The sequence below is a fragment of the Amblyomma mixtum genome, chromosome 2 (genome assembly GCF_055824585.1).
Source record: "Amblyomma mixtum isolate Tamu chromosome 2, ASM5582458v1, whole genome shotgun sequence".
In the NCBI taxonomy this organism is placed as follows: Eukaryota; Metazoa; Arthropoda; class Arachnida; order Ixodida; family Ixodidae; genus Amblyomma; species Amblyomma mixtum.
In genome coordinates this window covers 174088992-174100998 of record NC_143013.1, presented here as the reverse complement: position 1 = coordinate 174100998, position 12007 = coordinate 174088992, and positions in this window count along the sequence as shown.

The window sequence follows — 12007 nt, the reverse complement described above, 5'->3', positions numbered from 1 at the left end:
TGCTAGGCTATTGAACATTACTTTGGTTTTCTGCATGTTAATTCTTAGCCCCGCCGTTCTGCTCTGCCTGTCTAACTGATTGATCATGCTTTGCAGTTCTTGCCCTGAGTGGCTTAAGGCGCGTTCACACTAGGCCGACGATCGGCCGATTTCAGTCTGGCGATGGTCGGCGGCAGCGATTTTCGTGCCGTCGGCGCCTCTGTCACACTGCGCATACGCCGACCGAGCGCCGATCGTCGCCCGACGAGCGCATCGCCGTCGCGTCGGCGATATAGCAGCCGTCGGCCGACCTGTGTGTCACACTCTGCCGACAACAGTGGCGACCTCACGCCGACGTTGTCCTATCCCAACAGCTCAACGCTGCTGCTTCGTGCGCGCGGCCCGTCTGCTAGCTCCGTTGCTGAAGGCGTCGTGGAAATCGAACATATCTTTTACTATGGGACGAGTTGGGAGTAAAGCGATCTGAATAGTAGGCCTTTTATTACAGCACAGGCGACTTCCGAAGCGCCGTCAGCTGCGGAGTCGATGCGAAACCAGCTAGGCCTAGCGACGACTAGGGCAGCCTGGGACCAGCGCGCAGTTCGTCGCCCGACGTTGCCGCAGACGGTGTCGTTGCCGAAAGATCCACTTTTGCACAGGCATATTGGCGTTACTCTAATCTAGGAAGCATCCTCTCTGATATCATGGCTGTTTCGTATTTTCTTGAGCGAACGTGAAGTACACCGAGCATGCCGGCCGGCCGGCCTAGCTTTTTTTAGAAAAGCTCATAAAGGGACTTTAGGCCGGCCAGCCTGGATCCCGTCTGCCGGCGTCATAAAAACGAGCTGAAGTGTGTTCTTGACGTAAATAATAAACCCTGTGATATAAGAAATGTTAAAAATATAAGAAAATAATATAAGAAATGTGAAAAATGTGTCATCTGAGGATCGCTGACCAATACTGAGTTGTTGGCCAAGGTAGCGACTGTGATACGAGCAAACTTCGTGCCACAACCGCCTCGCAGCTGCCGCTGGCCCGACGATGGGTCCGGCTCTCCTTGCGCCCGCTCGCTTCGCTGCTGAAGGCGTCGCGGAAATTTACCATACTATTATTTTATTTTGAGATGATGCTGTTGACAGTAAAGCGATGTGTAGGGTAGGTCTTTTATTATAGCTCAGGCGACTTACGAAGCGCCGGCCGCTGCGGCTCCGATGCGAAAGAGGCTATAGGCCTAGCGACGACCACGGCAGCCAGGCAGCAGCGGAGCTCGTCGCCCGGAGCACCCGCGAGCGGTGCCGTTGCCGAAAGCTGGAAACATAAGCAGGCATGCTTTGTCGCCGCTCGAGCACTCTTTCTGGTAACCAGGCGATCTTGTCTTTTCTTGTGATATTTGTACACCATCCCAAGCAGCGCTCAGGTACTGCTGCACGGCGGCGAGGTGCGACACGGATTGTGGGCGGAGCTTGGGTAGAGCGGCCCAGCGATGTTCGCCGCTCCGTGTGTCCTTGCTTGCAGTGGGACGGCACTTCGCAAGCGACGATCGGTGGGGCGCGTCGGCCAAGTGGCCATATGGCTTGATGAATGTTGCTGCGCGTGCATTATTTGTCTGCATAATGATTGCACTTCGAGCTCTGAGCTCGGTACTCGCTTTTGGTCGGCGAGTGTTTTCGCTCGGCCACCGATCTGCCCAAGACACGTCAGCCGACGGGTCTCGTCGGCATCTTTGGTCGGCGGCGTTGTCAAACTAGGACGACGCTTGGTCGTTGGGGGCGTCGTCGTCGTCGTCGGTGCAGTGGGACTGGCTATTCGGGGAACGACCAGGTTGGCCGACGCGACCGCCGATCGTCGGCGTCGCCGTCGCGTCGGCATCGGGGTCCCGTCGGCATAGTGTGACCGCGCCTTTAGCAAGGCAATGTCATCAGCGAATCGCAAATTACTCAGGCATTCTCCATTAACTCTTATCCCCAACTGTTCCCAATCCAGTCCCCGGAATACCTCCTGTAAGCAGGCAGTGAAGAGCATTGGCGAGATCGTGTCTCCCTGCCTGACACCTTTCCGTATTGGAATTTTATTGCTGACTTTAGAAGAACTATAGTAGCTGTGCAATCGTTATAAATATCTTCCAATATTTTACATAACACTCTTCTACACCCTGATCCGCAATGCCTGCATGACAGCTGAGGTTTCCACTGAGTCAAATGCTTTCTCGTAATATATGAAGGCTATATATAGGGGTTGGTTATATTCTGCGCATTTCTCTATCACCTGATTGATAGTGTGAATGTGGTCTATTATCGAGTATCCTTTACGAAAGCCTGCCTGATCATTTGGTTGACTAAAGTCCAAGGTTGTCCTGACTCTATTAGCGATTACCTTAGTAAATACCTTGTAGGCAACACACAATAAGCTCAACACTATAGCCAAACGGGCGAGTTGGTGGTCCATATTGAATGCCAACAGCGCAACCGACGCAGACAAAGTAGAAGAAGACACAGGACAAGCGCTGACTCACAACTGAAATTTTATTCAAGGAAAGTAGTACATTTTATAGAAAAAGTGGCCAACTTATCAGCTAGTAAACACAACCCATGTTTCTACGTGGCATCAAGGTATGCAACCTCACTGTCATATAATGAAACAGATGGCTTACTGACGCATAACCTTGTTTTTTTCCTCATGTGATATGCTTCCATAATCTTCCATAATCTCATGTGATATGCTTCCATAATAAGCTGACTGGTCTGTAATTCTTCAAGTCCTTGACGTCTCCTTTCTTATGAATTAAGATAATGTTAGCGTTCTTCCAAGCTTCTGGTACTCTCGAGGTCGCAAGGCATTGCGTATACAGGGTGGCTAGTTTTTGTAGCACAATCTCTCATCCGTCCTTCAACAAATCTGCTGTTACCTGATCCTCACCAGCTGCTTTCCCTCTTTGCATTGCTCCTAAGGCTTTTTTTACTTCCTCCTTCGTTACTGGCAGGATGTCCCATTGCTGTGCTCGACTGCCTCCCTCAGTAACTTGATGATTAGATTCGCTACTGTATAGGTTTTTGTAGAACTCTTCGGCTAATTCCACTATCTTATCCATATTGCTGATGGCATTGCCCTGTTTGTCTTTTAGCGCATACATCTGGTTTTTACCTATGCACAGTTTTCTTCTCACTGATTTTAGGCTAGCTCCGTTCATTAGAGCATGCTCGATTTTCTCCATGTTAAACTTTCTTATGTCGGCTACCTTGCGCTTATTTATTAACTTCGATAGCTCTGCTAGTTCTATCCTGTCTGTGGAGTTAGGCGTCCTCATGCTTTGGCGTTTCTTAATTAGATCTTTAGTCTCCTGAGATAGCTTGCTGGTATCCTGTCGAACCATCCTACCACCTACTTCTGCGGCGCACTCTGTAACGATAGCTGTAAGATTATCATTAATTGTTTCAACACTACGGTTGTCTTCTTCAGTTAAAGCGAAAAATCTGTTTTGCAGCGACATTCTGAATTCCTCTACCTTCCCTCTTAATGCTTACTCGTTAATAGCCTTTCGCTTCACCAGTTTCCTCCGTTCCCTCTTCAAACCTAAGCTAACACGAGACCTTACCATTCTGTGGTCGCTACAACGGACCCTACCGAGGACCTCCACATCCTCTACGATGCCAGGGTGTGCACACAGTATGAAGTCTATTTCATTTTTAGTCTCAGCTCTGGGGCTCTTCCACGTCCACTTCCTGTTTGCTCGTTTGCGGAAGAAGGTATTCATAATCCGTAAATTATTTTTATCTGCGAACTCTACTAATAACTCTCCCCTACTGTTCCTAGAACCTATGCCGTAGTCACCTAGCGCCTTGTCTCCACCCTGCTTTTACCTACCTTTGCATTAAAGTCGCCCATCAGTACAGTGTACTGTGATTTTACTTTGGTCATTGCCGATTCCACATCCTCATAGAAGCTTTCAACTATCTGGTTATCATGGCTTGATGTAGGCGCGTAGGCCTGCACCACCTTCAGCTTGTACCTCTTATTAAGCCTAATTACGATAGCTGCCACTCTCTCATTAATACTGTAAAGCTCCTCGATGTTGCCAGCTATATCCTGATTAATGAGGAATCCCACACCTAGTTCTCGCCTATCTGCTAATCCACGATAGCAAAGTACATGCCCGCCCTTTAGTACTGTATACGCCTCATCTTTCCTCCTAACTTCACTAAGCCCTACGACATCCCATTTAATACCGGCTAATTCCTGCAATAGCACTGCTAAGCTAGCCTCACTTGATAATGTTCTTGCGTTAAAGTTGCCAGGTTCAGTTTCCAATGGCGGCCTGTCCGGAGCCAGAGAATCTTAGCACTCTCCGCTGCGTCACAGATCTGACCGCCGCCTTGGTCAGTTGCTCCGCAGCCGCTGGGGACTGAGGGCCGAAGGTTAATTAGTTTGTTCATAGAAGGTTGTGGCCAAGTACTACACCAGGGTGGCCAAATCCTGTTCTGGTGAGGGAGTGCGTTGTCGGTTCTGGTCACCGAAATCAGGCCGCACTCCAAGCCTGGTTATGCAATTCCATCGACACGCGGAGTTTTTTTTTTTTTAATCCGGTGGAAAATTGCGCGGCACCGGGATTCGAACCCCGGTCCTCTTGCACGCGAGGCGGATGCTCTACCTCTACGCCATCGCTGCATCGCTGCATCTGCGTCAAGGTGGACTCAATTGTTCGGGGGCGCTCCACTACAGCGCCTTTCACAGTCCTGTGTCAGTTCGGCTCATTGAACCGAAGATACCATGCCCACCATTGCATGTCAGAAAACGGTTTGGATAGAATAATTTACATTTTATTCAACATACTTCTGCACATTGTCCACAAAGGGTACGTAATGGGTTCTCGGTCTCTTATGAAATATTCAATGTGTGGGAAGCGTCACGGAAGCCAACAGTCACTGAAACCAAGGAGCATAGGGGATGTCTTTCTTTTTTATTTGCGGTTTTTCATTATTAGGTGATCAATAAAAGTGGAAGGAAAAACAACCACATGCCGCCGCTGGGATCCGAACAAGAAATTTGGAGGTCGTGATTCGGATCCCACCGGCGGCATGTGGTTGTTTTTTCTTCAGCTTTGATTCATCTCCCAATGACGAAAAGCTACAAAAAAAGAAAGACACCTTCTTTGCCCCTTGGTTTCGGTGATTGTTGACTTCCATCGTGTATGTCATAACAAGCACTTCCAGTCCCACGTCTGGAAACTACATTCAGATCCGTTATTGTTAAAGTTCGTATTTGCGGTCCAGAAACACTGCACCCCAGCCAAGCGCCCTTTCTAAACTAGAGTGGTTCGACTGTATACCTCGCCTACGAGAGGTTCTCGGTTCGATCCCCACTGTCACCGGGTACCCACCGTTTTCCACTGCCCACAAGCTTCCCCTGGATTGGTGGGCAGCTGCTTCTCTGGTTCTAAATACATGAGTTCACTTGTGTCCGTGGGAACCTAGGCCAGATGGCCAGAAGCATCCTTTCCTCTAAGCACCTGTTTCTTGTCCCCCTTCTAACGCCATAGCGTTAAGGTTCCCGTTCTGCGGAAAATCCGGATTGTGACCAAATTGCCCACAGTGATAGGTGGCAGTTAATGACTGGTCGCAGGAGGTTTCCTCGGGAAGAGCACCCTTTGTCTCACAAGTCCCGAAAGGGGGGTTACCAGGAGCCGTATGAGCACTCCCAGTGATCTATAAGCGTAAAGTAGAGAATGAGCAGTTCCGCATACGTGGGCATGTAGGCAGAACCTAGGCGACAGAGGAAGAGTACTCGCGAATCTCCAGCGTTAGAGCACTGTACTCTTAATGGTCGGTTAAGCGTGATGTGGTGGTGAACGAAAAAGCAGTGTGTCTGCGAAGTGAAACACAAAGAGGACGTCAGGCCACTGAAGGGACAGATTAAAGCTATCCCGTCGTACCCTTTTAAGGCGGGCATTGTAATTTTTGCTGAATTAATAATGCATGCAGTCAACCTACTACATAATGCGTCGACGCTATGGTTTGCTGTGTGCTGGTTGTCCAGGGTAGCGATGCTCCTCTACAGAGGCCAGCCTGCTGGGTGCGCTTTACGGTGTAGCGGTTTCTTTGCAATGAGTGGTGACAATGACAACCAGCTGATGATGAGCAGTAGATTATCGCTTCCATGAGGGCTATGTAGAATATATACAGTGTATCAAGGCTGAGAAATATTGATGGCAAACTAAAACTCAATCCCAGGCAGCTTATTTGACCTGAGCTTGGAGGAGCAGCACGTTGCTTTACCGGTATTTAATAGGCAAGTAATATTTCACAGAATAATATATTTTATAACTTGGCCTCTATTATTTATTTGTTGGTGTCTCCACAAGCACGAGTGGACATTAAAATCCTCAAACATCAGGAAGGGCACTATAGCAGTTCTAAAAGTTCATCTTGTTCATAAAGTGTTAGTTTTGGGTATGGCACGAAATAGACGGATCATAATGGAATGCTTTTGAAACTTGGAGCAGCAACTGCAAGAGCCTGCATATTAAATATTAATTTCGCGAGGGGAGTTCCACTTGACATAAGAGTAACAATGTGTCCTGAGAGCCTACGTGCCTGATTCCGGTCCCGATAAGAGATGTATTCCTTTAGAACGCTCACGTGCCAGTGGCCTAGATTTGTCTCCTGCTAGCCTAGCTGCACAGGGTAAATAGATTTAACCTATTAATTGCACCACTTTAGTTACTTTGAAGCACCCGCCCCAATTATATTTCATTACGAAGACTATGTTTTATGGCATTCTAGGTGCAGGAGTAGAGTGGAACTTGGGTTTTCCTTCCTTTCTGGCATGCTACAAGGAGCTCCGCCGTGCCACTCCAGTCTCGACGACGCGAAGGTCCTTAGTCTCACGTCCATTGCCCCTTCTGAGAAAACCAAGGCCCTGGAAAAGATTGCGGGTTCGTGGTTGTGCAACTTCATATCACGTGGTTAAACCTTTGCGCCCTCCGACCCATGGGTCTGGAGGGCTTTCTCTGTAGACGGCGGAGTAGCGCCAGCTACTTCCTCTGTGGACGCGGTTGACCTCGCCGCAGGCCTAGTGCGTGTGGCCTGGGCAGGCACCGGAGGCCGTTGTTATGCAACGCCCTCTCACGTGGTGTCGGCGTATGTGGTGTTTTTAATTTTGTTTAGCCACCTTTTTCCATTGAGAAAAGCAGCAATCGCTTTTACGTTGAGAGTTATAATTTATTTTCCGTTTTTCTGGGATGGACGGGCCCGTGCGTACGCAGGGCGATCAACGTCGTAGTTTACGCATTGCTGTTCTAGATCAAAGATGTTCCAGGAGCGATCATGGTGGTGCATTTGGAATAGATTGACCGTCCACGGCAGCTCAGAGAACTGTGGCCACAGTTATGACACTTACAGCTTCGGCGCCGTTTAGTGACGAAGGGTCACTTACAGATTTCCACGAGTATAAACTTCAACGGAATCAAGGGGGAGTACTCGTGGCAAAAGTTAGGATAAGGCTTCTGTAGGCTTTGTCGTCTCTGCGGGTCATTATGCTCTGTACATTGATGACGTTTTTTTCTATTTTGTACCTTCAAGCAAAGCATTTCATTTAGAAAACAAAGAGCAGTGTTACATCCGTACCACCCTTTCCGAGAGTGACCTAGTTTTCTGAGTGAGGGCAAAGGGCTCCTTAATACGAAATTATTTCCGAGCCCAATGGAAGGGGGGGCGGGGGGGGGGGGGTGATGGAAGAAGAACTTGAAATCGAGTCTTGTCCATAGCACCGAAAAGTTTAAAGAAAGACCATAGCAAAGTGAAAGGTGGCGAGGAGGATTGCCAATTTTCCCAGTCGGGTCAGCCCTACGAGCAGTTTACGAGAAGCCTGCGCGGAAGTGGTGCGTTGCCTCTCCCGTGGGTCCTTCAATGCTCAAGCAGTTGGCGCAGGCTCAGCCACCACGATTGCTTTTACCCCGAACACAGCCGGACGTCACGCGCTGCTACATGTGGGTGGGCCGAACCCATATGTGCTCGGGTGCGTGGTGTCGTAACACACCAAACATCGGCACCGAACAGATGCTTCTGCAGACTGTTCAGAAAATCACTAACTTTTTAAACTCAGCATTTTTCAGCGCGTGTTTTGCCTCTAATCTTTTGTTGCGAAGTTTTCATCAGCACAAGGGGCTGTGTTGATAATATAAAAGTGATACCTCGCCTCTGGTGAAAGATTTTCGCTTCGCATTACTTGCGAAACCTCCTGCGTCGATTACTCGTTGGGACGCTTTGTTACTTCGCCACTACCTTCCTGTAAGCAAACGTTTGAGGCCTGACCACTGTATTCTAAAGAAATCCATTCATTAAGCTATAGTCCAGGGGCATAGTAGACTACACGGACAGCAGATGATTGCAGCGCACGACCTGACAGCCATGTATCGTCAACAACAGCAAGAAAAAAATGCCCTGTAATGGTATAGCAGGTTGCAGCATTTAACGCAGCGACGATTCTAAAATACGCCCGTTCAGCTCACTTCCTTTGCAGGGAACGACTGCACAGCTACCATAGCCCTCCATAAAGCCAGCAATAAAATTCCAATAAGGAAAGGTCTCAGGCAGGGAGACACGATCTCAGCAGTGCTATTCACGGCCTGTTTGCAGGAAGTATTTGGAGGACTGAATTGGGAACGGGGGGGGGGGGGGAAGAGAGTTAATGGAGAATACCGAAGTAATCTGCAATTCGCTGATGACACTGCCTTGCTAAGCCACTCAGGAGATGAACTGCAAAGCATGACCAATGAGTTACAAAGGCACAACAGAACGGTGGGGCTAAATATTGGCATGCAGAAAACAAAAGTAATGTTCAGCAGTCTCCCAACAGAACAGCAGTTCTCATTCCATAGCGAGGCGCTGGAAGTGGTGAGTGAATACGTCTACGTAAACGGCAGGTTGAGACCGCTGATCCTGATTATGAGACGGATATAACAAGAAGAATAACAATGGGGTAGAGCGCATATGGCACGCTCTCTGAGATCATGAATGGCAGTTTACCAATATCGCTCAAAAGAAAAGTCTGCAACAGCTGTATCTTACTGGTACTCACCTGTGGGGCAGAAACGTGGAAGCTAACAAAGAGGGTTCAGCTTAATTTAAGGACAACGCAGCGAGCTATGGAAATAGCACAGCACTGCACCACTGCGCCAGGAGAGATGTGAGGCGCCATGAATGATGTGATGAATTTTAAGTAGAGAGTCCAAAAGTCTGCATATATGGGCATTAAGTTATCAAACTGTCGTATCGAACCCTTAAAGCGGCAATTAAGTGTCTCCTCCAACTTTTGTGAGTAAGCCGAGTTTGTCTTTTTGCCGTCCTGTACGCTGGCAATACCTTGTGACGATCTTCTCGTTCACCCTCTGTACAGGTTACAAAGTATAAGTTACTGGTGTTAAAACAATCTATCTCGTTGTCGAGAGTAGCTGAAAGCATAACTGTCAGCGCTCGCCCGCTTTTCAGCGGCCTTAGTTACACGTTAAGCCACTGAGACCACATTCTTATCTTCGTGGGCGACTGCAGGTGCATAAAACTACCCTTGGCGGTATAGGCGAACATTTCATTCTCTTCGCTCGTATGGCTCAATTGTCCGGCCACGGCGGCAGCACTATTGACGTCACGGCTCCACTACTAATGCATTTACAAACATAAACCGTGCGGTCAGGGAAGAAGGGATGAAGGAATGGTGGAGGAAGGAGGGAGTGCGGGTACATACACTGTAAACAGAAATATACCCAAAAGGGAGTAAAAATGGTGGCGGCCACCCTTTTTATTCCATTTGTGAAAACATTTACTCCATGAGCGGGGAGTAAAAAGGTGGACTGTCCTCCATTTTACTCCCATGAGGGAATAATGGAGTTAAAATGTGGATTTACCAGCATTTACTGCAGTCTAGAAAGGGAGTTAATTGTGCCAAAAACTCCACCAGTGCCGAAATGAAGTAAAAAAACACCATTTTGTGCAATCCACCCCGCCACCTAGCGTCTCGTCTGCTTCTGGTTAGTCGTCTGATAATGGCGGTGAGTGAAGACCGTTTGGTTCCCATCGTCGCTGGACCTCCGTTCACTTCTACTCCTTCAAGGGCGCCTGCCGCGGTACAAGATATTGGCTTGTCGCCGTTTTCGGCTACAGTACGGTACATAATTGAATTGCTCCTATGAAGCCTCCAGTGCTCTAACCATACCTAACTTTCCTTTGTTTGTGTCGGCACCCTGTTACAGCACCCGCTTAGGCCTAATTCTCACAGGCTTTTTTCGGTGTGGTCCTCGCAATGTATTGCAGCAGATTATGTGTTTCATGAACATGGAACTGTGATACAACATAGTGTCAACCCGGAGCTCTTGATTGAGCTCATGAGGCTACATTTTTCCTTAGTCATATTGAAAAGCCAAGCCCTAATGAAGTGAATATGAAGGCAAACGCGGCCATTCCAAACTACCATCAGGGATGTTTTCAACTTTTCTGCTCTGGTTTTCAGTTAAATATAGTGTGGTGCATGACCGTGAAAACTACCCAGCGACTCCTTCTCAGTTTTGAGAAATTCCAGAGGCCGGTGTGCTGTGCGATGTCAGTGCACGTTAAAGAACCCCAGGTGGTCGAAATTTCCGGAGTCCTTCACTACGGCGTCCCTCATAGCCTGAGTCGCTTTGGGACGTTAAACCCCAATAAACCAAACCAAACCTTCTCAGTTTTGAACTATTGATTATAATGTTACATCCCTTTATCTACAAACACGGCCAACCAAACGAGCTCGTACAGCAAAGGGAGACGACAAGCAGACGACTCCTGCCGCCTATGCCGCCGCTGGGCTTGCAGACGGGGAATAGAATGCGGGACGCGGAGTTACATTAGGGCAGCGCAGTTTCCCAAGTTGGGTTGCCGGCGGCCCGCAGAGCTACTGCCCGTTTCCATCGCTGTCACAGTAAGAATGAGCCTGAATGAGGATAAATAAACTGTAAACATCGCGCCATTTTCGGGTTCCATTTCAATAAATGTTTTACTCCCTTTTTACTCCTTAATAACTCCCTTATATAAGGGAGTAAATAAAGAACACCATACATATGGGGTAAAAAAAACTCTTTCGGTGTGCGTTAGAGGACAAGCCATTTACTCCCTTTTGGGGTTTTTTTTGCTAACAGTGTACTACGCAGTGCTGTGATTGTACTTTTGGCCACGTGGGCCTGATCAAGCAGCAACCGTGAGCAGTCGGCAAGGCCGACAACCTCGCGACGGCGGCGGTGCAGTGTGATGCTTGTGATCCCCCCCCCCCTCCTAACTTCCTTGAGCGGAGGTGACCACAGCAGCAGCGGCGGAAGGGGCTTAAGGGGGCATTGACAGCGGCAGACCACAGCGGAAGCGGAGGCGAAGTGGCGGCGCCAGTGAGGCCGAGTGTATACCCTCGGGTCGCCGAAAGACGGAGGGGTGCTGCGCACTGTCACGCTGGCTGTTAGTTGAATACGGCTGTGTCCTCGACAGAGGTCTCGTGTTCTGGACATCCGGCGGGGAAGCACGTTCGTTCACCTGTGTCGGATTAGTCACAATCAACCCCTTCCCATCGACCGAGCTGTGAGAGACCGGAACAGCCCGCACCGCCCCTGCCGCGGGTGGTAACACCAGCGTCCACTTCGGTCCATCCGATTGTATAGCTCTTCGAACTTTATTCCCCAGTCAGGGATCTGGGGAATCCGAACCCTATTTAACTCGGCTGTGAGTGTGGCCGGGAGAGACCTGTTAACTCCAGTCGACTCCGGTTGACGTGAAGTTCCCTTCCACTGAGAGTCATTCTCAGTCGTTCTTTTGTAAATAATCTCAATAACTGTATAAAGTTTTTGTTGTCTTCCTTATAACGCAGTCTCCCATCCTCCTCGTCCCATCACCGGTATGGCCATGCTACCCGGGTCGCAACAGCAGGGTTTCGCACGGGCGTGAGTAAGACTAGACTTCGCTGAATGCTTGGATTCGTGGAGTCCCGACACACCGCAGATCTGCACATGGCAGACGCCTCAGCT